Raw genomic sequence first — 13,146 nt, 5'->3', positions numbered from 1 at the left:
GTTTTCTGATATTTCTTTAAAAGGTTGTGTTTACCCCTGAAGTATTCCAGACTTTATTTTTCCTTATATAACAAGCTGTACTAAATTACCCTTCGCAACTATCGCAAAGCCACTGCATTATCTACCGTTTCTTTAGGCATACGTTACTAAATTAGATAGTCTGACGTTTACATGGAGTCAGCTGCATTCACTCAGACTAGTATTTAACGATGGCAGCAACTGGCACGGCTGTTCGTTAGAAACTACCTCGCACGTAACCTGACTTCTGTGTTAATTCATTTTAAAATTATTATAGACTTACAGTTTTTAAATAAACTGATTCATGTAGCGTAATTCATCAATTTTTCGAGTTTAGGTACCTCTGAATGCTTACGAGAATTCTAGACACTTCCGTGGTGTCCCTTGCAACCACTTTCGCGCTAAACTTTGTCAGTGTCTAAGTAGCATTATTGTTAAACTTACAGTTCTGTAGATCATAGGAGGAAAGATAGTCAACTGTGCGTTTCGTATCTTGTAAACAGGAAGCAGGAAGTCTTTCGCTAAAGCCAGCAAACAGTAAACTGTTTTGAATGCGCCTCGTCGCCTGTAAGATGATGCCGAGGAGTTGTTTTCCTCCTCAGGTGATTCTCCTGCTGTATATTAACGACCTACCGCACAATATTATTTGTTATTTTTTTAAATGAACACATCGCCACTTGACTATGTTGTTATTTTATTACGACCAAGGTTTCGACCTTTTGCGCCAATTTCAAGAGATTGAGTTTATGTCATTAACACATATTGCAGGACATACATGTTAATGATATAAATGGCATAAAAGGCCGAAACGTAGATCGTAATTAAATAAACAATAATACAGTCAAATAGCAGTATGTTCATTTAAAAGTTATTGTACGACTTTTGCTCAGCAACGTCAGAAAAAATATTTGCTATATTTTCTATTAGGAGATGTTACAAATGAACTTGCACAAATGGTGGAATATAACGCAAGTGGTTTAAAAAGCAGCGCAATATATAATATCAGCATGAGGCCTACGAGATAAAAATTCTTGCTTAAATGCAACAAAAGTAAATAATAAATAGCGTGTAACGTAACCCTTGCAATTTCACATTCGTCCACCACACGGTATCAAATAATATGTAAAGTTACACAATTCAAAATTGTATGTACATGTACATCCCTCTTGACGTATCGCATTCAGGACGTTGATCGTGAACTTAGTACTGCTCTGAGCATCACAACTATAATCTCCGCTGCCGTATTCAATGAAGTCTGATAGCGTCTTTATTCTTCTTGCTTCCATATCGTCGTATCCTGTAATGTCGTATTGTCGGATAATGTTCTGCACTCACACGGGATGTTCCAAAACGGTATTGTGAAAATATATAAATTCTGTGGTTGATAACATGATCTCATTCAGAAACAACTGAGTTTTTCTGTTGCGCACAGCAGAGAGAAACGATATTACGTTCATATTATATGAATGCGTGGTGTCTGTTCTTTCGGACATTTCATCAACGATGAACACAGAAATGTGTGCCTTCCTGCAATTGGCAGTTAAGTAGACTTCCAGCAAAAATGGGAAACAGTAATGACTGACAAGTCATAAACTGTAGCAATAAAGGCTCAAAGCAGCCCAAATAATCAATAAAAATGAGTAAGTAACTGATGGACACTAGTACTACAAAAACATAAAGCCATCTTTACACACAACACAGTTCAGTGTTAGGAAAGATCATCCTGTTGACGACAGACGTACATAAAATGTTTACTACAGTCGACAAGATTGTCCATAAATGTGAATAACTCTCCAACTTCTTTTAACGCATGCTTCAGCTGTGAGCTTTTGACTGTTTCTTATTCACATCTTTTTACAGCACATTTTCCGTGGCGATTTCGTTCCGTATACTTTGCTTAAAACATGTGCGATGGCATAGCTTTGTAACATCTGACAACTTACAATAGCTAGGTCAAATGCAAACAGAGCAAAACCTTTTTATTTGCGGCATTAAATAACTAGAGAAGTGTATTTTATTCTGAATTACGCCTATTAATGTATTTAAAGATTCCGATATCCGTCAGTACTTGCGCTTCACGAAAAGATAACTTACTAGCTTCTCTCTTTCTTTAGATAACTATGATGGTTCGTTGTGCAGTAAACCGTGGTCGGCAGTTAAACCAGAGCTAGTAGGCATACAGGAGCGCGTAGTGGCCGATTCTGCAGGAAACTCGCAGTCTGCAAATCATGTCCATTGAACAGTTCTACTACATTCCATTTTTACCATCTTGAAAACGCGTTTTCGAAATATTTAATGTTCTCTCTCTTGTTTTGGAAGCGCTATTGTCGTTACGACACACATCATAATTAAGTCAACACTGTCCCACAGAGTTGTGGTTGATTATTTTTGAAATTACTGTAGTTAGAGGTAACGGTTCTCTTAACCACAGAAAACACGGAAATTTCGGGATTCTGTGAGTCAGTCAGGAGTTGAGTACGTCAGACATCATTTCAACATAGCCGAAGAGGCAGACTTTGCGGTTCACACACATGAGATTCGCTCACTTGTCTAGAAGAATGTATGCAGCTTCCGCAAGAGGGTACTTCATATTAGGGACTCTTGCATTACCCGTCCAGTACGGCGCGCGCTGTAAATCTAAATTGTCTTCTTGAGGGAACTGTAGGATATTCCAAGATTTCTCACTTATTGATAGTTCCTGAAACTTAGTAAGCGGGCCTTCTCGAAATAGTTCGCACCTATCTTTATGCGCCTTCAATTTCACGTTTTTCATCGTTTCAGTCAAGCTCTCCCGTAAGTCAAAGAGACCTTTGACCTTCGTTGTATACTTCCAGGATCCTCTATTAGCCCCATACAGTATGGGTCACACACACACACTTGAGGGGTATTGATGGACGAGACGCAGGGTGTTGTTTAAGCACTCTCCTTGTTAAACTGGCTGCGCCTTCTCAGTATCCCAGTGATGAGCAGTAGCCGGAGCCAACGTGATCATTCGATTCCACATCCCCAGAAACTGACACATCCACGTATCTGTGTTACTGGTTCCTGTTGTGACCTGCTACCATTTGCAGTCTAGCGATACTACGTTTTCACCTTTTGGGAATTGCACGACTTAACATTTGTGGAAGCCGGTCTACCAGCGCTAGCTCATTTCTTGTCTACAATATCCCCGATTGCCATTACTGTTCATAAATAGTTACAAAGGAAATTATTTTCCACCGAGCTTTGGGGAATGTATTTGTTTCTCGTATGTTTATCTGAAAAAGAACGCTCGTGTTTATCCCAATGTGGACATCGTTATTACTTCTGAACTCAGGAGAGACTATAGCCACACACGGCATAAGTTAGGTTTGTTTCTTGATGATGGTTATTGTATAGATCGACCTACGGTCCACCATCGAAATGTTTGGTCCGCTTCTTCTTTCTTTTCAAGTTATATTAAGCCATATGGCTCATATTCTCATGACTTCGTATGTCTTGCAATATTCATCTACACTGCAGCTTGTATTTGTGGATACTTATTTGTATTCTGTTATTTGTGGCCCTATTTAACTAACGGCATCCGTTCACCTTATCCCACTAACACTGCCGACAACGTGGAGAAGAAGAACAAGATGACATAAAGCGCTTAAAGAGAATGCCGACGTGATTTCTTTTAAATGGACATGGCCCATATTTTCGTGTCAGTGTTCCGTCTTATATTAAATCGTTGTCGATGTGGCATAAAAATCTAATCTTAATGCTTTTTTTAAAGATGAAAAAATTCAGCCTCCACCCTGTCCATCCCTCTTTTACGGTAGTTCCGTCACCCCGCAAAATTTTTCTGTCTTCATCCTTCTACTAGTAGAATGTAAGGTTCCGTCTCGAACTATTATTAACATGTCTACATGCCAAACACATCCAGCATACTTCACAAGCTGCTTGCACTTCCAATCTGTCTACCTCGGTGGTTTTGCCTTATACTGTTCCTTCCAGCGCTAAGCTTACTATTCCTGTTTGAGGAAGAAGTCTCCCCACCAGTTTGCCGCTTAACATGGCGATGTTCCTGCATCGACTTCTTTCCGTGCTTGTTTTTTCTTTCTAGAAACTCTTCGTTTCTTATTTTATCCGTCTACTTAACTTTTAACACACTCCTATTGAACGACATAGTGTTTCTCTGAACCCAGATTTTGTTCAGCTACTTCTTACACCTTTCTGGCTATCACTGCCTCATGCAGTCTCGCTTCCTCAACAGAAGTCTTTCACGTCTCCCGCATTCCACTCGTGGATAGAATATGAGAATAAAGATTCTCATTACTGCTGTGTATACGTTCTAATTTCTCTAATCTGGACATCAGACGAAATGTAAGTTGGAGGAAGCAGTAGATTTTACACTTCATCTACAACTCGGGGAATTCAGTTCTTTGAGAATAATACTCTAAACGACTCATAATGTTTCCTTTTCGGTGTGTGCTACGCCAGTTTGACTAGCATTTCCGTGGCGCTTTCGTACCGGTGAAGCAAATTTGTCACAAAGTTCTCATTTGCAACACCTCTATATCTTCCGTTAACCTCATTTGCTGAGTATCTCGAACGGTGGGCAAAAGAATTAATCATTTCCGTTTTAGCTATGTTTGTCTGCAACCCATATTCTACGCTTTATACGCCATCCTTTCCGTTCATCAGCTATTATAAGCATTCTTTACTTTCGGTCAGAACAAGAAGTCGTCTGCTAATAGTGGTGTTTGTGTCCTTTCCTTCTGTAAATTTTATTTATTTTGTGATATTTGCACTACGTTCATTTTTTGGCATTCCAACATATGAACTAACAAAAGGTACGTTTCCTGGTTTCTGGAAGGATTATCGACATTGTAATGTGCATCAATGGAATCCTGTTACTTAAGTCGCATAGTGCTCAGAGCCATTTGAATCCTGTTACTTTATTACCAACTGGTCGATAGCAGGGTCCGGATACGCCATCATCTAGGTGAACGGTTGCAAAGTGGTAAGGCAATATTATCTATTGGGGACATTCACCTGGGGTTCCAAGGGACGTGCAGTACTAAGCAAAGGCACCATCACAGGACTAGGTTTCGGACTACGTGGTTCTCCTGACGCTCTTCGCGCTCGATCTCTTTCCCGATGGCGATGGTATCTTCTAGCAGGGTAACTGTCTGTTTCACAAGGCCAGTTGGTCTGAGAAGGCCGTTGTTCAACTGATCTCATCCTGAAGGCACGTATATGGGACGCCATCAGGCGGTAACTCGAAGCCCACAAGCCAATGTCCAGTAATTTACACGAATAGCTTGGCCAGTGCGTAGACATGTGGTGCGACATACGTCCAGAAACACATCAAGGCCTGACCGATTCCGTGACACGCAGATCTATATTGCGTTCCAAATATGGACCAACACGCTGTTAATGGTGGTCACAATGTTTTCGATCATATGTGCGCACGGTGAAGGCTAACTGTTGTCTTTGTTAATATTATTGATTCGAACTAAAGCACTTAAATTACTTCTGATTACAGTCGCTTGGGCGGAGTGTCCTCGTGAAAACCCACTTGAGTACAATTTTTGTGGTGACAAGTGATTGCCTTCGTAAGCGCAGCGGAAAACACGCTCACGACTCTGAGAAAGAAATAATTAGTTTCTAGTTCGAGGGGAATAAATGGAGCTAAGGGACTGCGAAGACTGTGAAACTCTTAGTTTAATGCTGATCGCCTTACACACTATCTTCCGCGCAATGGATTGTGCTGACAGCATTGTGAATTAGTATGACAGTTGCGGGATTCGTGGAGACGTACTGACCCCGTATCGAATCAGCTCAGTGCATTAACGACAAAGGCCAGTATTCTGGCAGCCAGGATATGGTTCGTAGACAGTTTTTTACATCCGAATTGATGAATATTGGGTTAGTACCCACACCTCTCCTCCGTTATACAATTCAAAAACATTCTAAACACATTTTCACACTTATGCTTGGGATAACACTAGATGCAGACGTATGGGGTACACGAATTCCGTTCCGTGCAGAAAGGGCTGCTGAGAGGAACGGATCCGGCCACCATCTACTACTAACTCTGCCAGATCCAGATTAACAAGCTGATCCCGTGAAGACACGGGATAAGGTCAACTAAAAGAAGAAAGAAAGAGAATCTGAAAACTGTGAAAGTTATTTAAATGCAAAACCTCTGACGTATGAACACAAAAAAGAGCTTTTCTCTAAGCATTTGGTGAGACTTGATTAGTATCATGTGCTGGCTGCGATTCTGAACATCAGCTTGCTGTATGTGTTCTTATCAAAAAATGATGGAGAATCACGTAATATTCGGGGTGGTCAGAAACAGTTTGAAAAGTTTGTAAGGGTGCTGAGAAATATTTGTTAAGAAAAGAGTTCGATAAGTTGCGCCATTTCCGAGTTAATTAGTGTTTATGTAAGTCAATCAGGCGGTTGTGTGCACGATTTCAAGCTGTCAGCCAGAGACGTGTCGGCTAACATGTTGTTCGTTTGGTTCCATAGGACCCAAGAATAGATCGATACAAAAACTGGAAATGGTATGGTTATAAGGGTCGAATCTGAGCCAAAGGCTGAGCAGCCTCGTAAGCTATCATCTACGCTATGAGAACAGCTGATACTAATGGGATCTGTTAGGCCACTTGGATTTCCCCGAGTAATGGCCAGATTGGCTAACTTCAATGCTAATTAACTCGGAAACAATGCCACGTATCATGTTTTTTTTTCTCTCTCTCTTAGCAGGTATTTCTCAACACAGCCTACCTTGCATCACACTTACAAGCTTTTCAGACATTTTGTGAGACCCAAACCTCCAGATTTGACACTCATATCGGTAGCAAACTTATGTCGATAGAGTATGAACAAAAACACCGATTTAGTTCGTGCTGTGTGCTGTAGTCCAGTAGGATATGGGTAAACGGTTGTTAAAAGTATCACCAGAACTACGGAGCACAGGAAAAGCGTATGTGTGAGTAACTGTGGGTGAAAAGGTAGAGCGTTCGGTCGTCGTATCAAAGGTCCCTCTTGCAAAATCCAATGATGATAATTTTTAACTGTGAAACTATTACATGGGAAAAGATTTTCATGATATGTAAAAGAACTTTTCAGAGTTTGTAGCCTTGTTGTTTTGGCAGTCTGCTTTTACTTCGATAGTTGTGTACTTTTTATTCATCTTACTATTTTGTTTATCATTAATTATTATTATTACTATTACTTAAGCAGGTGTGATGCAATTGGTCATTTATTTTTCTGTTCTGATCGTATATTCTGTGAACTTACAAATGTACTCTACAGGTTTACTACTTTCAAAGAAACGAAGCAGACTGCCGAGAGACCATTCCTGTAAACGCCAAACAGCTCTTCTACATATCATAAAAACATTGACCCAAATAATATATTGAGGCGTAATACGGTGAAAAACACATGACGCCATTAGTGATTGAAACCAGGGATCCTGAGTGCGAGGATCTAACGCTGTGCCAGCTGTCCCACGGAGACAAGATGTGGTACTCAAAGTTATGTTTTTGATGTTCTCCGTAGTTCTAGTGGTACTTTTAATTAACGTTTACGCGTGTTCTGCTGGACAACATCACAACCACAAACTAAATCGGAGTTTTGGTTGATACTCTATCGACATACAACGTTTGGTAGCGATCCGAGTGTGTGACATCTGAAGGTATAGGTGTCAGCACCTTCTATATCAATACTTGTGGTATTTTGAAATGTAAAAGATATTTATATGTATCTGTGCAGTCAAATTGAGCATGTTATCATTTTATGGGGTACTGCACGCCGTGTGGTTACGCAAGAATGTGGTTGGAAAAAAATAAAAAAGACAAGGAATATTGGAAAAAACGGTACACGAAAACCACGTTTGCTAATAACTTGCTGCAATAGAAAACCATTTTTTTTAGAATATGGAGACGTATATTGAACTTTCTCAGTCAGCATCGAAATTTAAACTGAGCACAAACGAAACAAATCACCTTACAGGAAACATAACATAGTGATATCAGGGAATCGAACTGACTTATTACTGAATAATGGTTTCGAATCTAGCATGATCATAGATATCAGTATCATTTATGTATATTTCGGTCCACGTAGAACCGTCACTGACACTCTTCGACAAAGAAGTCAGTTCCATTTTCAGTCGGAATGCCGAGTAATAGCAGGACATTTACCGTGACCAATAATCACGTCGAAAACCAAGCTTTTCCGAGATGAACACAGCCGATTGCATTTTAATGTGTAGCGATTTCGCCAACGGATTAGCAATAGCAAGATGTGATACAGCAATCTTGAAGTGCGTGATCGATCAGAAACGAGACCAGAACAAGAGCAGAACTCACGAGCAAGTAGGACAGCGCCCTGCCAGTTTCTTCTGAAAATTCGCAAGCCGTCTGATTTGCTGCCACAAATCAAAGAGCCTTCCGCGACACATATCTCACGCTCAGCCAGGCCAGAGAGCTGTGCAAGGCAGTCCACCATTCATTGCGTGTCTACGTGCGTCGCCCTTAGAATAACGCAGGAGACCTTTACATCAGCGAACCAGGTGGTTATAATTACAGAGAAGTTAGTCACAGAGGTCAAGTATAGGCCGTAATTATCGTATGGCAATAAAATTTGTTGAATATTCTAATGCGTTAATGCGGAACCCATGTACGCTGGAAAAAAAATACACTCCTGGAAATTGAAATAAGAACACCGTGAATTCATTGTGCCAGGAAGGGGAAACTTTATTGACACATTCCTGGGGTCAGATACATCACATGATCACACTGACAGACCCACAGGCACATAGACACAGGCAACAGAGCATGCACAATGTCGGCACTAGTACAGTTTATATCCACCTTTCGCAGCAATGCAGGCTGCTATTCTCCCATGGAGACGATCGTAGAGATGCTGGATGTAGTCCTATGGAACGGCTTGCCAAGCCATTTCCACCTGGCGCCTCAGTTGGACCAGCGTTCGTGCTGGACGTGCAGACCGCGTGAGACGACGCTTCAGCCAGTCCCAAACATGCTCAATGGGGGACAGATCCGGAGATCTTGCTGGCCAGGGTAGTTGACTTACACCTTCTAGAGCACGTTGGGTGGCACGGGATACATGCGGACGTGCATTGTCCTGTTGGAACAGCAAGTTCCCTTGCCGGACTAGGAATGGTAGGACGATGGGTTCGATGACGGTTTGGATGTACCGTGCACTATTCAGTCTCCCCTCGACGATCACCAGTGGTGTACGGCCAGTGTAGGAGATCGCTCCCCACACCATGATGCCGGGTGTTGGCCCTGTGTGCCTCGGTCGTATGCAGTCCTGATTGTGGCGCTCACCTGCACGGCGCCAAACACGCATACTACCATCATTGGCACCAAGGCAGAAGCGACTCTCATCGCTGAAGACGACACGTCTCCATTCGTCCCTCCATTCACGCCTGTCGCGACACCACTGGAGGCGGGCTGCACGATGTTGGGGCGTGAGCGGAAGACGGCCTAACGGTGTGCAGGACCGTAGCCCAGCTTCATGGAGACGGTTGCGAATGGTCCTCGCCGATACCCCAGGAGCAACAGTGTCCCTAATTTGCTGGGAAGTGGCGGTGCGGTCCCCTACGGCACTGCGTAGGATCCTACGGTCCTGGCGTGCATCCGTGCGTCGCTGCGGTCCGGTCCCAGGTCGACGGGCACGTGCACCTTCCGCCGACCACTGGCGACAACATCGATGTACTGTGGAGACCTCACGCCCCACGTGTTGAGCAATTCGGCGGTACGTCCACCCGGCCTCCCGCATGCCCACTATACGCCCTCGCTCAAAGTCCGTCAACTGCACATACGGTTCACGTCCACGCTGTCGCGGCATGCTACCAGTGTTAAAGACTGCGATGGAGCTCCGTATGCCACGGCAAACTGGCTGACACTGACGGCGGCGGTGCACAAATGCTGCGCAGATAGCGCCATTCGACGGCCAACACCGCGGGTCCTGGTGTGTCCGCTGTGCCGTGCGTGTGGTCATTGCTTGTACAGCCCTCTCGCAGTGTCCGGAGCAAGTATGGTGGGTCTGACACACCGGTGTCAATGTGTTCTTTTTTCCATTTCCAGGAGTGTAGTTCCAGTTTTGGCCACCAGCTGCAAATCTGGCGCTGTGTAAGCAAGAAAGACGTAAAGAAATGATTCGTTATGTAATGGATTAGGAACGAGACGTGGCCACAAAAGATCAGACAAGCGATTTTAATATTAATTGCCGCTTATACAGTTTGTTCAAAATGAGCACCGGAGATGTCGACGAGATACTTTAATCGTAAAAAAACGTTATGAACAGTTTCTCTCAGCTTTGCCAAGCTAATAAAGCAGCGTGTTACTATATACTGCCCTTCTGATCAAATTGATCGTGTCCCTGGGAAGCGCATTCTCTGTGATACTCCCAGGGCCAAAAGTCACATGGATCCTGATCAGATGATCTTGCAGATCTTGAATCTGCAAAACCTCTGGAGACAACACATTCGTGGAACGTTGTATTAAGCAGATCTTTCACTGGGAAAGCAACATCAGGTGTTGCCCCATGTTGCTAGAAAGCAGTGGTTTCCACACAGCTGCGCTCTTCCAAAGCAGATATCACATACTGTACAAGGAAGCGTCGATAATGCGCAGACGTCACAGCACACCTGACGGACTATCTTCAAAGAAGAACGAAACAGGAATAAATGTACTTGTGAGTCCAGAGCACACAGTCACATACGGCTTGTGGAATGGCTCTTCGTGCACAACGCGCTGTTTAACAGAACCCCAAATTCGCCAATTCTGTGATTTAACTGCACAGTGTAGTGTAAGATGTGCCTCGTCACTCCATAGAATACTGGCCGGTTACATGTAACAAAGTTCGATCCACGGCAGACACCGAAGAGAAAATCAAAACATTTCTGTGCGTCATGAGGTTTCAGCTGCTACGCTGTCTGGATCTTGTCTGGTACCAGTGTAAAATAGACCGCAAAACTTTCGGTACTGTTGACCGTGGGGCGGACAATGCTCGTGACGCTGCACGAGCGCTAGCAGCACCCGGGACACGCGCTGCGTGGCCACTTACAGCATCAGCAGCCTCGTCACTAACTTCCACTGGAATAGGGCCACCTGCTCTTCCAGATGCCACACCGAGCTTTTTTTAAACCACTTAATGACAGTCGGCGATACTCTCTGTGCTGCACTGTCGTCCACATAAAACAGTATCACCAACAGTGCTCCGTCTCCATACTGTTCACTCACTTTATGGCTTGGCAAATGACAGCGTAGACGTCATACCGTCATACAAACAGTGTACAGCACCAGATTTGCACCTGTTGGCTATAACTAGAACTAATTTGTTTTCCAGCATGAATTGGTTCCTCTTAAACGCATTAGCATATTACGCAGTAAGATAATTACGGCTCATATTGGACCATCGTGAGTAGCTACACCTTAATTGTAACCGCCTGGTATCAATGAAACGAGTCGAAGCAGACGTGTTTCAACAGCCACAGCTAAACGTGAATGTGCATGATCGTAACGACTCGCTGGTCGCGTTACATCTGGATCGAAAAGGCGGTTCGTGATGATGATGTTTGGTTTGTGGAGCGCTCAACTGCGTGGTCATCAGCGCCCGTACCAAGTTCCAGTGTTTGCAGGGTCCACTTTTTACATAATCCAATCAAGCCACCGTCACGAATGAGGATGATGATTATCAAGATGATGAGGAGGAGGACAACACAAACACCCAGTCCACGGGCAGAGAAAATCCCCAATTCGGCCGGGAATCGAACCAGGGGCCCGGTGCTCCAGAGGCGGCAACGCTAGCCACAAGACCACCAGCTGCGGACAAGCAGATTCGTGCAGTATGTCTCGAACATTTGTCCCACCCCTCTGAAGGTTCCTGCAGTGAGATGCAGCAAGACGCGCTACTCGACCTGTCCCTCGGCAGAGTCCCGCCCCAGCCGGCAGTTGGTGTGCAGCAGAGAGAACCGACCCCCTTAACGGGGCAGCGCGGAGGCGCCTCGCCTCGGCTCGGCTCGGCCGCGCGCGGCAGCCGTCCTCCAGAGGCAACGGGGCGGCCGCGGCGGTCCCTCCTGAATAAGTGAGTCGCAGCGGGCGCGGATTTCGTGGCAGCGGCGCAGCGCCACTCAGTCGAGCGCCGCTTGTGTACACAGTCGACACGGACGATCGATAGCCGCTTCCGCGAAGCGCTCGTCGCCTCTGATTCTTCTGATTAAATGTTGCCGCTGCGCGGGCTGCGAGGACTGCGAGCTCATCACCCGGAATCTGGATTCTGTCAACGCGAATGCGGCAGATCTGCTGAAGCAAGCGTTCTCTGAAACAAAAAAAAAATACGGTCCTCTCACAACTACATCTCCCTTCCACACTGCAGACTCATTCTCGGTAATGTCGTAATCCTCTTTGTGCATCCATGGTGAAGGTGTATATTCTCCCAGCGATGCAGCTGAATCTCTCTATTTTCCTTATGTATAAAAGGAGAAAAGAAACACGTGGTATCCGACCTACGTCTCTGTCTTCTTCAGCCATTCATCATCAGATACGGTATGGAGAGGCATCGGGACTGTGCACAGTACTTCCAGCTGTTGCCGAAGTTCCAGCCTTGGAGCCGCTACCTCTCAGTCATGTAGCTCCTCAGTTGGTATTATGGGGATGAGTGTCCCTCTCCCGCGAAGGAAAAACCCCTAACTGTACCGGGGATCGAACCTGAGTCCGCTGCATTAAGATCTGTCACATCGATCATTCGGCTACGGAGGTGGACCTTTTTCCCCTCGATACACATGTCTAAATTATACTGAAGAGCCGGCCGGTGTGGCCGAGCGGTTCTAGGCGGTACAGTCTGGAACCGCGCGACCGCTAAGGTGGCAGGTTCGAATCCTACATCGGGCATGGATGTGCGTGATGTCCTTAGGTTAGTTAGGTTTAAGTAGTCCTCAGTTCTAGGGGACTGATGAGCTTAGAAGTGCTCAGAGCCATTTGAACCATATACTGAAGAGTGTGTTCCCCAAGAGGATGAACTCACTCTGTCTTCTGGCAGTTTATCCCAATTTTGCTTCGGAATGGACTTTCGTCTTTAAAACCATACTTCTGCTTTTCGAGTCGAAATACACTATTG

Source organism: Schistocerca serialis, chromosome 4 (genome assembly GCF_023864345.2).
Source record: "Schistocerca serialis cubense isolate TAMUIC-IGC-003099 chromosome 4, iqSchSeri2.2, whole genome shotgun sequence".
Taxonomy (NCBI): domain Eukaryota; kingdom Metazoa; phylum Arthropoda; class Insecta; order Orthoptera; family Acrididae; genus Schistocerca; species Schistocerca serialis.
Note: the sequence above shows the minus strand (reverse complement) of the source record.